This window comes from Perca fluviatilis, chromosome 7 (genome assembly GCF_010015445.1).
Source record: "Perca fluviatilis chromosome 7, GENO_Pfluv_1.0, whole genome shotgun sequence".
Taxonomy (NCBI): Eukaryota; Metazoa; Chordata; class Actinopteri; order Perciformes; family Percidae; genus Perca; species Perca fluviatilis.
This window is the reverse complement of record NC_053118.1, coordinates 15,837,967-15,853,530: the sequence shown is the minus strand read 5'-3', so window position 1 is coordinate 15,853,530 and position 15,564 is coordinate 15,837,967. Positions and strand designations below refer to the sequence as shown.

Here is a 15,564-nt window from a genome sequence, read left to right as displayed (position 1 = left end):
CACAAATACACAAACAAACACACACACACACACACACACACCAACCCAAATACCCCCCCACACACACACACACCATAGAGAATATAATGCAAGGAGGAGGGGTTTAAACAGAAAACAGGAAAACTAGGATAAGGATTGAATAGCAGGTTAGAGGTTGGAAATTACAGGAAAGAGGAATTGCGTTACTTCTTATTTCCACCCCATTGATATCAATGAGGGTTGGCTAAAATTGGGCCATTATTTGAACAGGCCGGGTGTGCCTTCTTAAGAAATGAAGATGAATAGGGTACAAAAACAACACTTATTTGACCAGGGTTTAAATTAAACAAGCAGTTGTCAATCATGCTCTGCAAAAAAAAGTATAAAAAGGAATTGCTCTCTATGCACGCATGCAAATCACAGGTGCTTCCAGGACGCGCGATAGCTTCCAGGTAGGTGGTTAGTAGAATTACTGATCAACTTTAATCTAACTTTTTTTTTCCATTTTCCATAATGTAACTGTAAAAAGTGAACTACATCAAATGCCACTTTAAAGTACAGCTTGGTAATGACAAGGTAATAATCATACATGTGTGAAAATAATAATTTTTAAAGGTCTGTGCAGAGCTAGGGTTAAGCTAGGGTTAAGCTTCCAGAAGATTTGGCTTTGCTCAATTTAGCAGGAAGAGTAAAAAGAAGAGTTTGATTTTGAACTGTAAAATAACAATATATAAATACAACATGACTAAAGTATATACTTATAACCAAGTGCTTCTAATGTTTATGTGCATTTTACGAATGTTGAAGTTATTACCCTTTATATTGTTGTGATCATGTCCCTTTTTTCTTTTTCATTACTCTTTATTCATATTTGGGACCTTGATCTCTGGACTAGGACAGATATCCTATAAGGGTAAGTTAGATCCAACAATGTGTTAGTTAAATGTTTTGTCTGAAACTGTTCTAGGGATGGAGATTATTTCAGAGGGAAAACATGGGATTCAATGTATTTAAAATAAAAGTTATTGCAATAAACAAAGAAACAAACAAGAAGAAACACCAGTTAATGTTGAACTGTCGGCAGGAGACATCATTTTGTGTACATTCCTATGTACAGTATGCTTATGCGTATTTCAATTTTGTGCCGTGTGGACCCCACCACCAACTATTGAAAATAGCATGTAGAAAAGCATAACTTTAACTTTAAGTAATTATTGAATATTTAGAACAATATTTAGAAGTGTGGTAGAGATAATAATGTGCTCTGAACCAATCCACAATTTTCTGCACCACCACAACACATAGTCCCATTCTCAATAACGTTTTTAATCAATTGTCACCAGATTAGTTGTCAATGTCTTCTTTAATGGCTTGTGTTTTGTCAATGATTTCGTCATTTTTTAATCAGTGACAATTTAGACCAATTTTACATCCATCTGGTCCACCTACCTTCCAGTTGTTAAATAAAAGGACCATTGTAATTCTGACTTGCATATTTCTCACTAACCTTCCAGTCTAATAACACTAGTGACTTCCACCAGACCATTAACAGATGCACTGCTTTAATTATGATAAACTTTACTTTTGTTGAGGACGGGGTTTAAATAAAGACTACAAAATGTCTTTCCTGCAGAAAATGCGTGTGAATGCTGAATAGCTAAATTGCTAAAGCTAAACTGGATTAATATCCTTAAAGGTGCACATCATGCACGTCATGAAGGAACTCATAGTGCACCACAAAGGTGCAGTATGATATTTAATAACTAATGACCCGTTTCTTGTACATTATTGTGTGAGGTATCATTGATCTCAGAGAGTTCTGTTTTCATTGGTCATGATTTGGCCCGCCCCCCATGCTTTAGCCACGCCCCCTTTAACAGCTAATGAACTGTATGACGCCAAAAAGCATAATATGAGCACTTTAAGAGATAAACTGATACAGATAAACATAGGGCCTTTCCCATTTCCTAAATTTGTACAACCTCGACTCCTCGATACTCCGGCTTGTGACCCGGAAATCGTTCTCAGCGTGCCATTTTGAAGGACATCCCAATTCCTAAAATGCACATCGAAGAGTGAGGATCAAGCATCGAGGAGGCTCCTCCGAGGAGTTAAAATCGAGGATACACTGATGTATCCTTGCAGAAGACTTTTCATCTGCCGCATGAAAACGTATAGAGGCATGCCAGAGTGAGAGGAGAAGAGAGAGAGAGAAAGAGAAAGAGAGAGAGAGAGAGAGAGAGAGAGAGAGAGAGAGAGAGAGAGAGAGAGAGAGAGAGCTAACGTTACGGATCGTTCCGATCATATCTTACAAATTATCATTCTGATTAATATCGGGTGGCTGAAATAATGCACAATCAACAAGGAAAATATTAACATTCTCTAAAAGGTGAACATAGCAGAGCTGGGGTCCGTTCCAGGAAGGCGGTTTAACAAACTCTGAGTCTAACCCTGAACAGCTGATTTGAGTTGGTTCAATCAACTCTGAGTAGGTTCACTCAGTTAAGCGCGTGTACCACCACTATAAAAAGACAGCATGAATGGAGCCATGATTCTACGATTCACCATGGTAACAACCACAAACAAACGGGTCGCAGGAAATACTCATGCGCACAAACAGTGAGTTTGAACATGCATTTCGTTAAAAAAGCAAGACAGCGGCTGCTGCTGCAAAAGAGAGAGAATTGGTGTGGGAGAAAATTGCTGCTCGAGTCAATGCGTAAGCATTAACAGTGTATTAACTTCATATTGTATTGTATTACACATGTATTACACCTATAATTTCATTTAGGTGCAATCCTGCGGGCAGAAAAGTAAGCTATACTAATCCCATTCTGAGGCTGCAGCACCATGATCATTAACAGAACTAGGCATATAATGTATAATCATTTATTTCTTTTTAATGGCTGTCACTGGTTTGTGTCCAGGGAACACTACAAAAACGTTTAAAAAATGTTTCAGAGCGAGTCACAGCTCTGCATACAGCTTTACTATTATAGTATGATCCGCTACACTGTTATAAAGAAAACTACCGTTTGCAAAAAACGTAATGCGACACAAAGAATCTGCTTGGATGTTAAAGCCTGTCCACGATGGTTGATGTTAGTGATATGAGGACGGATAAGGTATCTACATCTAATGGACTGTGATAAAAAATACCTTTCAAATCGGTTATGTGGAAATGAAAATACATCTATAATCGGGACTTAATATCATCTCCCGACATAAACTCTCTGTGAATTAATACAGCTTTTTCATCAATGGGATCGTCGACAAAAGGACATGACATGACTGTTCATCACACCCCCAACCGGCCCGTCAGACACCGCCTACCAAGAGTCTGGGTCTGCCGAGGTTTCTTCCTAAAAGGGAGTTTTTCCTCGCCACTGTCGCAATAGCTACTGCTAATGCTTGCTCTTGAGGGAATTACTGTAATTGTTGGGGTTTTGGAATTCATAGAGTGTGGTCTAGACCTACTCTATCTGTAAAGTGTCTCGAGATAACTCTGTTATGATTTGATACTATAAATAAAATTGAATTGAAAATTGAATTGACATGTTTGAGAAAAAAACGTTTTATAATCTGCCTAACATAAACCAATACGTTTTTTTTTTTATTCATGCAGATAACAAACTGCATTAAAATGCGCCTGATACAGACTGAATGAATGAATGACGAAATGAGTGAGAAGAAACCTGCTCCTGACCAGGTTAGGTTCACAGGCTCAGTTACCATAGTAACTGACTCTGAGGTTAAGTTACCTCTCTTTCTGAAACGGATCATTACAGAATCTAAAGGTCTAGTTATGTTTACACTGTCCAGTTTATAACTACAGTTAGTTTTACTGCTTAAAAAACCCGACGATATCAGTTGCAGTGGCATTTCTGCACGCATGGAAACTTTTACAAATCTCTAATCATTAGAGTAAATTGTTATAGAAAACACTTATACATTATCACAATACATAATTTAAAATGCAACGGAGCCTGCAGGGACAGCCGAGGGCTGACGAAACGTCCATGCGGGTCTCTAAATCTGAGAAAATAATTCATTCAGGTGGGTGGAAGGAGTTAGATGTTAAGCAGCTAGAGTATGTTTATGTGTATATAATATATGCCTAGCCTTTATATTTGTATAATTCTTTTCATACAAACATTTGCAGTGTTTCACACAAAAAATATATATATGTGTGTGTGTGTGTGTGTGTGTGTGTGTGTGTGCGCGTTTGTGTGTGTGTTAACAAATAAAAATGTACGACCCCCGTACGTGCTCATCCACGTTGTGAATTGAATTCAAAGTAAATATACAGAAGTTGTCATGGACACTTCTGCTCCTCTGACAGAGATCATGAAATGCAGCGTATGACAAAACGATCGACAGCTGATTCAGTGATGCTGCTCGTTCTATTTAATTGACGTCGCTTTTAATGATGGCTCGGAGGCAGAGATGTCTCGTGTTTGTTAAATGGCTGTTGCCTCGACTCCTCTCTCCTCGCGGCTCTTCATCGACTCCTCAGCTCGAATCTCCTGTGGGCGGGACTAAGACTCGAGGAGGGGAATCGAGGATGCACAAACTGGGAAAGGCCCATAGTAGCTTTGTGTTCCAACCCTAGACAAGACATTCACAATATGACACTTAATTGCTGGACCCCTTGATGTTTTAGGAAGGGGGAGAAGCTGCGGTGCAAGAAAAATACACAGAAACAGGTCGATTTGGGCAGGTTTCTATAAAGATGGCAATGATATGTTAAGATGGAGTTCAGGTGTGGCTTCTTTACTGACCTTTAAAGTAGTCAAGTAAATGTTCCTCTTTAAAATATTTGTGTGTGTATTATGTTTATGAATGGGTGTTTAAAAACAGGTATTTTATTTAATGTTTAATAACATTTTATGAGTGTGCATGTCCTCCACAGGATGATGACTCCATCTGTGGTCTTTGTCTTGTTGGCTGTTCTAGGACAGACAAATGGCCATTTTGGTGAGATTATTCTTTAATTGGTTGAATCAAATTATTGATATTTCCCCAATAAATTCACATTTTAATATTTAATGGATATATTTAATATGTGTGCCCATCTATCTGTCTTTAATCTTATCATATTCCATAACTAAACACTGCCCCAACTGGTGATTTGTACCATATAAAGATGACTTTGAGCAGATAGACACATTCAAAGATCAATCAAATACTGAATGCTTAGTGCAGGGTTTCCCACAGCACTTTGCAGCTAAGGCGGCCGCCTAAGCAACACACGCCTACCGCCTTAACTACGTCGTCGTCAAAAACAATACTCTGTCCGGTTTTCTCCCTTTCATTTCAAACCGTGACCAACGACAGTCTCCCTTCTATGCAGAACGCATAAAAAAAGAAAAAACGTGCCATGAATGGAAAAATAATCAGTTTTTACCATCTTTAAATATGTGATATGCCTCCGAATCGTGTGATGCGTCTGAACAGCGGCATCTGATGGGTGAATATCATCATCTATCATTGTTCGCCAAACATTCTACAATATTTTTTATCTGGGGAAAAAGAAAAAGAAAACATTTTTGGGGGAAGACCAGTAGCGGAGTGGCAATCGGGATAGTCGGGACTTTTCCCGGTGGGCCGGTAGTGTTTCGAGGCCAAGTGGGCCGGTCTGATAATAGTTATACATTGCAAGTTCTTAGCAACATCATCCGGCGGCCTGGTGTACGGCCGCTGCCCGCTGGTCAAAATGTGCAGCCTCTGTTCAACCCGTACGGCGGGCCGCAGCAGCGTCTTATTTCAGAACAAACACAGTCTAATCAGAAAGCACTAACGAATTGCAGGTCACAACCATGTCTAGGCCTATGACGTAAATCCATCGAACACCTCTTTTTTTCCTCGTCACGTCTGGAAGTCTATCGGTAACGTTGACAGTGTGTGAGTCTAATGATGGAAAGCCAAAAAAGAAAAGGGAAAGGTGGCGCTGAGAAGGTCAGACTCAAAAGGAAAAAAAGGGATCATGTTGCTGTGCTCTGTGTTATTCATTCATTCACCGGACCATCCGAACCCCCGAAAATATTTTTTTATATTTGTATAGTGTTGTATAGTTTGTATGGTGTTTGTTAAAATTGCACATTGCAAATGTTATTTTGAAAAGCTGGTTATTTATTATATTATATATTATTTAGATTTAATATTTAAAGTTTAATAAATAATTGTTAAATGTAGTACAGAGTCTGTAGTCTATTGCAAAAACAAGCCCCCCCTCCTTCCCCCAGTCTGACGGCAATTCCCACCCTACCACCTTAAGTAACACATTTTCTGTGACAAAACCGTGTCACTGCCTGTTCTTTGGTGGCAAATATGGTCAGATCAACACATGTAATTCGTCTGTGCCTTCCATATATATTTTAATTACACATGTTGTGAATTTTTGCAGTTCCTAATATTGCTAAAGGTGGAAAGGTGATTCAGTCCTCCCTTGGGTGGAATGGCGTGCCTGAAAGGGCCATTGATGGAAATCGTGCTAGCAATTATGGAAAGGACTCCTGTAGCCACACACAAAACGATTTAAAACCATGGTGGAGACTGGACCTCCTGAAGACGTATAAAATCAACACTGTCACCATCACCAACAGAGGAGATTGTTGCCACCAAAGAATCAATGGTGCCGAGATCCGCATTGGAAATTCTCTCAATGACAATGGCAACGATAATCCCAGGTAACAGCAATTTCTGCCTTATATTAGATTAGAACAATTAACATTGGTTGTGCAAGTGAGAAAGAATTAGTGCACTGGATAGCTACATAATTCCATAATAGAAAGCTATATTTTTCACAGAATTAGCATAATTATTTAAATAAAACTAGAGGTAAGATTTATGTATAGTTTGCGTCCGGTAAACCAGTTTTATTCCTAATTCTGTTTTATTTTATTGTTCGTCAGATGTGCGGTTATCTCGTCTATCGCAGCTGGGAACTCCGAAACCTTTAAATGCAATGGAATGGAAGGTCGTTATGTAAACATTGTGATTCCTGGAAGACAAGAATACCTGACACTGTGTGAGGTGGAAGTCACTGGTCAGCCTTCAGGAAACACTGCTCCAACTGGTGATTCATACTATATAATGTGACCAACAGATTACTTTGAGCAGACAGTCACATTCAAAGTTCAATCAAATATGCTCACTGCCTGTTCATTAGCGGCACATTTGGTCAGATCGACACATGGTATACGTCTCTGCCTTCCATAAACTCTCTTTAACAACATATTTTGCAACTTTGTTCAGATCCTAATATTGCTAAAGGTGGAAAGGTGATTCAGTCCTCCCTGGGGTGGAATGGCGTCCCTGAAAGGGCCATTGATGGAAATCGTGCTAGCAATTATGGACAGGACTCCTGTAGCCACACACAAAACGATTTAAAACCATGGTGGAGACTGGACCTCCTGAAGACGTATAAAATCAACACTGTCACCATCACCAACAGAGGAGATTGTTGCCACGAAAGAATCAATGGTGCCGAGATCCGCATTGGAAATTCTCTCAATGACAATGGCAACGATAATCCCAGGTAACAGCAATTTCTGCCTTTTATTAGATTAGAACAATTAACATTGGTTGTGCAAGTGAGAAAGAATTAGTGCACTGGATAGCTACATAATTCCTTAATAGAAAGCTATATTTTTCACAGAATTAGCATAATTATTTAAATAAAACTAGAGGTAAGATTCATGTATAGTTTGCGTCCGGTAAACCAGTTTTATTCCTAATTCTGTTTTATTTTATTGTTTGTCAGATGTGCGGTTATCTCGTCTATCGCAGCTGGGAACTCCGAAACCTTTAAATGCAATGGAATGGAAGGTCGTTATGTAAACATTGTGATTCCTGGAAGACAAGAATACCTGACACTGTGTGAGGTGGAAGTCACTGGTCAGCCTTCAGGAAACACTGCTCCAACTGGTGATTCATACTATATAATGTGACCAACAGATTACTTTGAGCAGACAGTCACATTCAAAGTTCAATCAAATATGCTCACTGCCTGTTCATTAGCGGCACATTTGGTCAGATCGACACATGTTATACGTCTCTGCCTTCCATAAACTCTCTTTAACAACATATTTTGCAACTTTGTTCAGATCCTAATATTGCTAAAGGTGGAAAGGTGATTCAGTCCTCCCTGGGGTGGAATGGCGTCCCTGAAAGGGCCATTGATGGAAATCGTGCTAGCAATTATGGACAGGACTCCTGTAGCCACACACAAAACGATTTAAAACCATGGTGGAGACTGGACCTCCTGAAGACGTATAAAATCAACACTGTCACCATCACCAACAGAGGAGATTGTTGCCACGAAAGAATCAATGGTGCCGAGATCCGCATTGGAAATTCTCTCAATGACAATGGCAACGATAATCCCAGGTAACAGCAATTTCTGCCTTATATTAGATTAGAACAATTAACATTGGTTGTGCAAGTGAGAAAGAATTAGTGCACTGGATAGCTACATAATTCCTTATTAGAAAGCTATATTTTTCACAGAATTAGCATAATTATTTAAATAAAACTAGAGGTAAGATTCATGTATAGTTTGCGTCCGGTAAACCAGTTTTATTCCTAATTCTGTTTTATTTTATTGTTCGTCAGATGTGCGGTTATCTCGTCTATCACAGCTGGGAACTCCGAAACCTTTACGTGCAATGGAATGGAAGGTCGTTATGTAAACATTGTGATTCCTGGAAGACAAGAATACCTGACACTGTGTGAGGTGGAAGTCACTGGTCAGCCTTCAGGAAACACTGCTCCAACTGGTGATTCATACTATATAATGTGACCAACAGATTACTTTGAGCAGACTGTCACATTCAAAGTTCAATCAAATATGCTCACTGCCTGTTCATTAGCGGCACATTTGGTCAGATCGACACATGTTATACGTCTCTGCCTTCCATAAACTCTCTTTAACAACATATTTTGCAACTTTGTTCAGATCCTAATATTGCTAAAGGTGGAAAGGTGATTCAGTCCTCCCTGGGGTGGAATGGCGTCCCTGAAAGGGCCATTGATGGAAATCGTGCTAGCAATTATGGACAGGACTCCTGTAGCCACACACAAAACGATTTAAAACCATGGTGGAGACTGGACCTCCTGAAGACGTATAAAATCAACACTGTCACCATCACCAACAGAGGAGATTGTTGCCACGAAAGAATCATTGGTGCCGAGATCCGCATTGGAAATTCTATCAATGACAATGGCAACGATAATCCCAGGTAACAGCAATTTCTGCCTTATATTAGATTAGAACAATTAACATTGGTTGTGCAAGTGAGAAATAATTAGTGCACTGAATAGCTACATAATTCCTTAATAGAAAGCTATATTTTTCACAGAATTAGCATAATTATTTAAATAAAACTAGAGGTAAGATTTATGTTTAGTTTGCGTCCGGTAAACCAGTTTTATTCCTAATTCTGTTTTATTTTATTGTTCGTCAGATGTGCGCGTTATCTCGTCTATCGCAGCTGGGAACTCCGAAACTTCGTTTAGCAATGGAATGGAAGGTCGTTATGTAAACATTGTGATTCCTGGAAGACAAGAATACCTGACACTGTGTGAGGTGGAAGTCACTGGTCAGCCTTCAGGAAACACTGCTCCAACTGGTGATTCATACTATATAATGTGACCAACAGATTACTTTGAGCAGACAGTCACATTCAAAGTTCAATCAAATATGCTCACTGCCTGTTCATTAGCGGCACATTTGGTCAGATCGACACATGTTATACGTCTCTGCCTTCCATAAACTCTCTTTAACAACATATTTTGCAACTTTGTTCAGATCCTAATATTGCTAAAGGTGGAAAGGTGATTCAGTCCTCCCTGGGTGGAATGGCGTCCCTGAAAGGGCCATTGATGGAAATCGTGCTAGCAATTATGGACAGGACTCCTGTAGCCACACAAAAAAACGATTTAAAACCATGGTGGAGACTGGACCTCCTGAAGACGATATAAAATCAACACTGTCACCATCACCAACAGAGGAGATTGTTGCCACGAAAGAATCAATGGTGCCGGGATCCGCGATTGGAAATTCTCTCAATGACAATGGCAACGATAATCCCAGGTAACAGCAATTTCTGCCTTATATTAGATTAGAACAATTAACATTGGTTGTGCAAGTGAGAAAGAATTAGTGCACTGGATAGCTACATAATTCCTTATTAGAAAGCTATATTTTTCACAGAATTAGCATAATTATTTAAATAAAACTAGAGGTAAGATTCATGTATAGTTTGGTCCGGTAAACCAGTTTTATTCCTAATTCTGTTTTATTTTATTGTTCGTCAGATGCGGTTATCTCGTCTATCACAGCTGGGAACTCCGAAACCTTTAAATGCAATGGAATGGAAGGTCGTTATGTAAACATTGTGATTCCTGGAAGACAAGAATACCTGACACTGTGTGAGGTGGAAGTCACTGGTCAGCCTTCAGGAAACACTGCTCCAACTGGTGATTCATACTATATAATGTGACCAACAGATTACTTTGAGCAGACTGTCACATTCAAAGTTCAATCAAATATGCTCACTGCCTGTTCATTAGCGGCACATTTGGTCAGATCGACACATGGTATACCTCTGCCTTCCATAAACTCTCTTTAACAACATATTTTGCAACTTTGTTCAGATCCTAATATTGCTAAAGGTGGAAAGGTGATTCAGTCCTCCCTGGGGTGGAATGGCGTCCCTGAAAGGGCCATTGATGGAAATCGTGCTAGCAATTATGGACAGGACTCCTGTAGCCACACACAAAACGATTTAAAACCATGGTGGAGACTGGACCTCCTGAAGACGTATAAAATCAACACTGTCACCATCACCAACAGAGGAGATTGTTGCCACGAAAGAATCATTGGTGCCGAGATCCGCATTGGAAATTCTATCAATGACAATGGCAACGATAATCCCAGGTAACAGCAATTTCTGCCTTATATTAGATTAGAACAATTAACATTGGTTGTGCAAGTGAGAAATAATTAGTGCACTGAATAGCTACATAATTCCTTAATAGAAAGCTATATTTTTCACAGAATTAGCATAATTATTTAAATAAAACTAGAGGTAAGATTTATGTTTAGTTTGCGTCCGGTAAACCAGTTTTATTCCTAATTCTGTTTTATTTTATTGTTCGTCAGATGTGCGGTTATCTCGTCTATCGCAGCTGGGAACTCCGAAACCTTTACGTGCAATGGAATGGAAGGTCGTTATGTAAACATTGTGATTCCTGGAAGACAAGAATACCTGACACTGTGTGAGGTGGAAGTCACTGGTCAGCCTTCAGGAAACACTGCTCCAACTGGTGATTCATACTATATAATGTGACCAACAGATTACTTTGAGCAGACAGTCACATTCAAAGTTCAATCAAATATGCTCACTGCCTGTTCATTAGCGGCACATTTGGTCAGATCGACACATGTTACTCTCTGCCTTCCATAAACTCTCTTTAACAACATATTTTGCAACTTTGTTCAGATCCTAATATTGCTAAAGGTGGAAAGGTGATTCAGTCCTCCCTGGGTGGAATGGCGTCCCTGAAAGGGCCATTGATGGAAATCGTGCTAGCAATTATGGACAGGACTCCTGTAGCCACACAAAACGATTTAAAACCATGGTGGAGACTGGACCTCCTGAAGACGTATAAAATCAACACTGTCACCATCACCAACAGAGGAGATTGTTGCCACGAAAGAATCAATGGTGCCGAGATCCGCATTGGAAATTCTCTCAATGACAATGGCAACGATAATCCCAGGTAACAGCAATTTCTGCCTTATATTAGATTAGAACAATTAACATTGGTTGTGCAAGTGAGAAAGAATTAGTGCACTGGATAGCTACATAATTCCTTATTAGAAAGCTATATTTTTCACAGAATTAGCATAATTATTTAAATAAAACTAGAGGTAAGATTCATGTATAGTTTGCGTCCGGTAAACCAGTTTTATTCCTAATTCTGTTTTATTTTATTGTTCGTCAGATGTGCGGTTATCTCGTCTATCACAGCTGGGAACTCCGAAACCTTTACGTGCAATGGAATGGAAGGTCGTTATGTAAACATTGTGATTCCTGGAAGACAAGAATACCTGACACTGTGTGAGGTGGAAGTCACTGGTCAGCCTTCAGGAAACACTGCTCCAACTGGTGATTCATACTATATAATGTGACCAACAGATTACTTTGAGCAGACTGTCACATTCAAAGTTCAATCAAATATGCTCACTGCCTGTTCATTAGCGGCACATTTGGTCAGATCGACACACGTTATACGTCTCTGCCTTCCATAAACTCTCTTTAACAACATATTTTGCAACTTTGTTCAGATCCTAATATTGCTAAAAGTGTAAAGGTGATTCAGTCCTCCCTGGGGTGGAATGGCGTCCCTGAAAGGGCCATTGATGGAAATCGTGCTAGCAATTATGGACAGGACTCCTGTAGCCACACACAAAACGATTTAAAACCATGGTGGAGACTGGACCTCCTGAAGACGTATAAAATCAACACTGTCACCATCACCAACAGAGGAGATTGTTGCCACGAAAGAATCAATGGTGCCGAGATCCGCATTGGAAATTCTCTCAATGACAATGGCAACGATAATCCCAGGTAACAGCAATTTCTGCCTTATATTAGATTAGAACAATTAACATTGGTTGTGCAAGTGAGAAAGAATTAGTGCACTGGATAGCTACATAATTCCTTATTAGAAAGCTATATTTTTCACAGAATTAGCATAATTATTTAAATAAAACTAGAGGTAAGATTCATGTATAGTTTGCGTCCGGTAAACCACGTTTTATTCCTAATTCTGTTTTATTTTATTGTTCGTCAGATGTGCGGTTATCTCGTCTATCACAGCTGGGAACTCCCAAACCTTTTACTGCGCAATGGAATGGAAGGTCGTTATGTAAACATTGTGATTCCTGGAAGACAAGAATACCTGACACTGTGTGAGGTGGAAGTCACTGGTCAGCCTTCAGGAAACACTGCTCCAACTGGTGATTCATACTATATAATGTGACCAACAGATTACTTTGAGCAGACTGTCACATTCAAAGTTCAATCAAATATGCTCACTGCCTGTTCATTAGCGGCACATTTGGTCAGATCGACACATGTTATACGTCTCTGCCTTCCATAAACTCTCTTTAACAACATATTTTGCAACTTTGTTCAGATCCTAATATTGCTAAAGGTGGAAAGGTGATTCAGTCCTCCCTGGGGTGGAATGGCGTCCCTGAAAGGGCCATTGATGGAAATCGTGCTAGCAATTATGGACAGGACTCCTGTAGCCACACACAAAACGATTTAAAACCATGGTGGAGACTGGACCTCCTGAAGACGTATAAAATCAACACTGTCACCATCACCAACAGAGGAGATTGTTGCCACCAAAGAATCAATGGTGCCGAGATCCGCATTGGAAATTCTCTCAATGACAATGGCAACGATAATCCCAGGTAACAGCAATTTCTGCCTTATATTAGATTAGAACAATTAACATTGGTTGTGCAAGTGAGAAAGAATTAGTGCACTGGATAGCTACATAATTCCTTAATAGAAAGCTATATTTTTCACAGAATTAGCATAATTATTTAAATAAAACTAGAGGTAAGATTTATGTTTAGTTTGCATCCGGTAAACCAGTTTTATTCCTAATTCTGTTTTATTTTATTGTTCGTCAGATGTGCGGTTATCTCGTCTATCGCAGCTGGGAACTCCGAAACCTTTAAATGCAATGGAATGGAAGGTCGTTATGTAAACATTGTGATTCCTGGAAGACAAGAATACCTGACACTGTGTGAGGTGGAAGTCACTGGTCAGCCTTCAGGAAACACTGCTCCAACTGGTGATTCATACTATATAATGTGACCAAAAGATTACTTTGAGCAGACTGTCACATTCAAAGTTCAATCAAATATGCTCACTGCCTGTTCATTAGCGGCACATTTGGTCAGATCGACACATGTTATACGTCTCTGCCTTCCATAAACTCTCTTTAACAACATATTTTGCAACTTTGTTCAGATCCTAATATTGCTAAAGGTGGAAAGGTGATTCAGTCCTCCCTGGGGTGGAATGGCGTCCCTGAAAGGGCCATTGATGGAAATCGTGCTAGCAATTATGGACAGGACTCCTGTAGCCACACACAAAACGATTTAAAACCATGGTGGAGACTGGACCTCCTGAAGACATATAAAATCAATACTGTCACCATCACCAACAGAGGAGATTGTTGCCACGAAAGAATCAATGGTGCCGAGATCCACGTTGGACATTCTCTCAATGACAATGGCAACGATAATCCCAGGTAACAGCAATTTCTGCCTTATATTAGATTAGAACAATTAATATTGGTTGTTAATTAATTAATTAATTAATTAATATTGGTTATTAGCATAATTATTTAAACCAGAGGTAAGATTTATGCATAGGTTGTGTCTGTTAACCCAGTTTTACTCATAATTCTGTTTCATTTTATTGCTCATCAGATGTGCTGTTATCTCGTCTATCGCAGCTGGGAACTCCGAAACCTTTACGTGTAATGGAATGGAAGGTCGTTATGTAAACATTGTGATTCCTGGAAGACAAGAATACCTGACACTGTGTGAGGTGGAAGTCACTGGGATAGACTCAGATAATCCCATTGAATATGCCTGTGGCTGAGTCTGAAGTAATTCCTCAGTTCATGTGCACTTTATTTTAACGCTAATCTAAGCAAGTTTCTGCTTCTTTTGCTTCAATAGAATATTTATACTTATGCTTAATTGACATTATGGGCCCTATTTTAATGATCTGAAACGCAAGTATGAAATGCAAAACGCAAGTAGCTTTGTGGGCGGATCTCGGGCACTGTTGCTATTATAACGGCGGGATAAATGAGTCTTGTGCCCGACGCAAATCTAAAATGGGTTGGTCTGAAGTAGCTAGGTGTGGCGTAACGTGAAAATAACCAATCAGAGCGTCATCTCACATTCCCTTTAAGAGCAGGCACGCTTGTTCCATGGCGGATTGCTATTATGACGGCGGATTTGCCTGGCGCACGCCAGCGGGAGCTGTCCGAGATGCGGCAAAGTAATAAATGCTCGTCTTGGCCGGGCGGCGATGTTGCTGCGGCCTAGTGGGCGCATCTCCTCAAGTCTGGAGAGGATTGCTGCAGCCATGGAGCGTGGGCCTCCAAACACGCCTCCTCTTTTCGCTGAACCACCCCCGGGAGCGCAAATACATTCCCTAATTTACCGATGTGCGTCTGTGGAGGGAAAAGTCCGCTGTGCGTGGGGTGCAAAATAGGAATGATACATGTGTCGGTGTACAAAGGCAATTGCACTAAGTGCAAGATAGGGCCCTATATCCTTTCCATCAATAAAATTTCATACTTAGAGTCAATGACCGTTATAGCAAGCTTTAATGGATGTCAAGAGGTTTGGTTGCCTTACAATACCAGGCATTTAACATAACTTGCGCTCATGTTCACAAGAGTGTTGAACATTGCTGTTGCTGTTGTTTGAGTTCCTCCAATGTGAATTTGATTAAATCTTCTGTAAAGTTTATG

At 39.8% G+C, this 15,564-nt stretch overlaps 1 pseudogene; it reads left to right on the top strand.

Annotated features, from left to right (window-relative positions):
* Positions 1 to 399: 399 nt before the first annotated feature.
* Positions 400 to 14,874, top strand: LOC120563106 (annotated as a pseudogene).
* Positions 14,875 to 15,564: the final 690 nt, after the last annotated feature.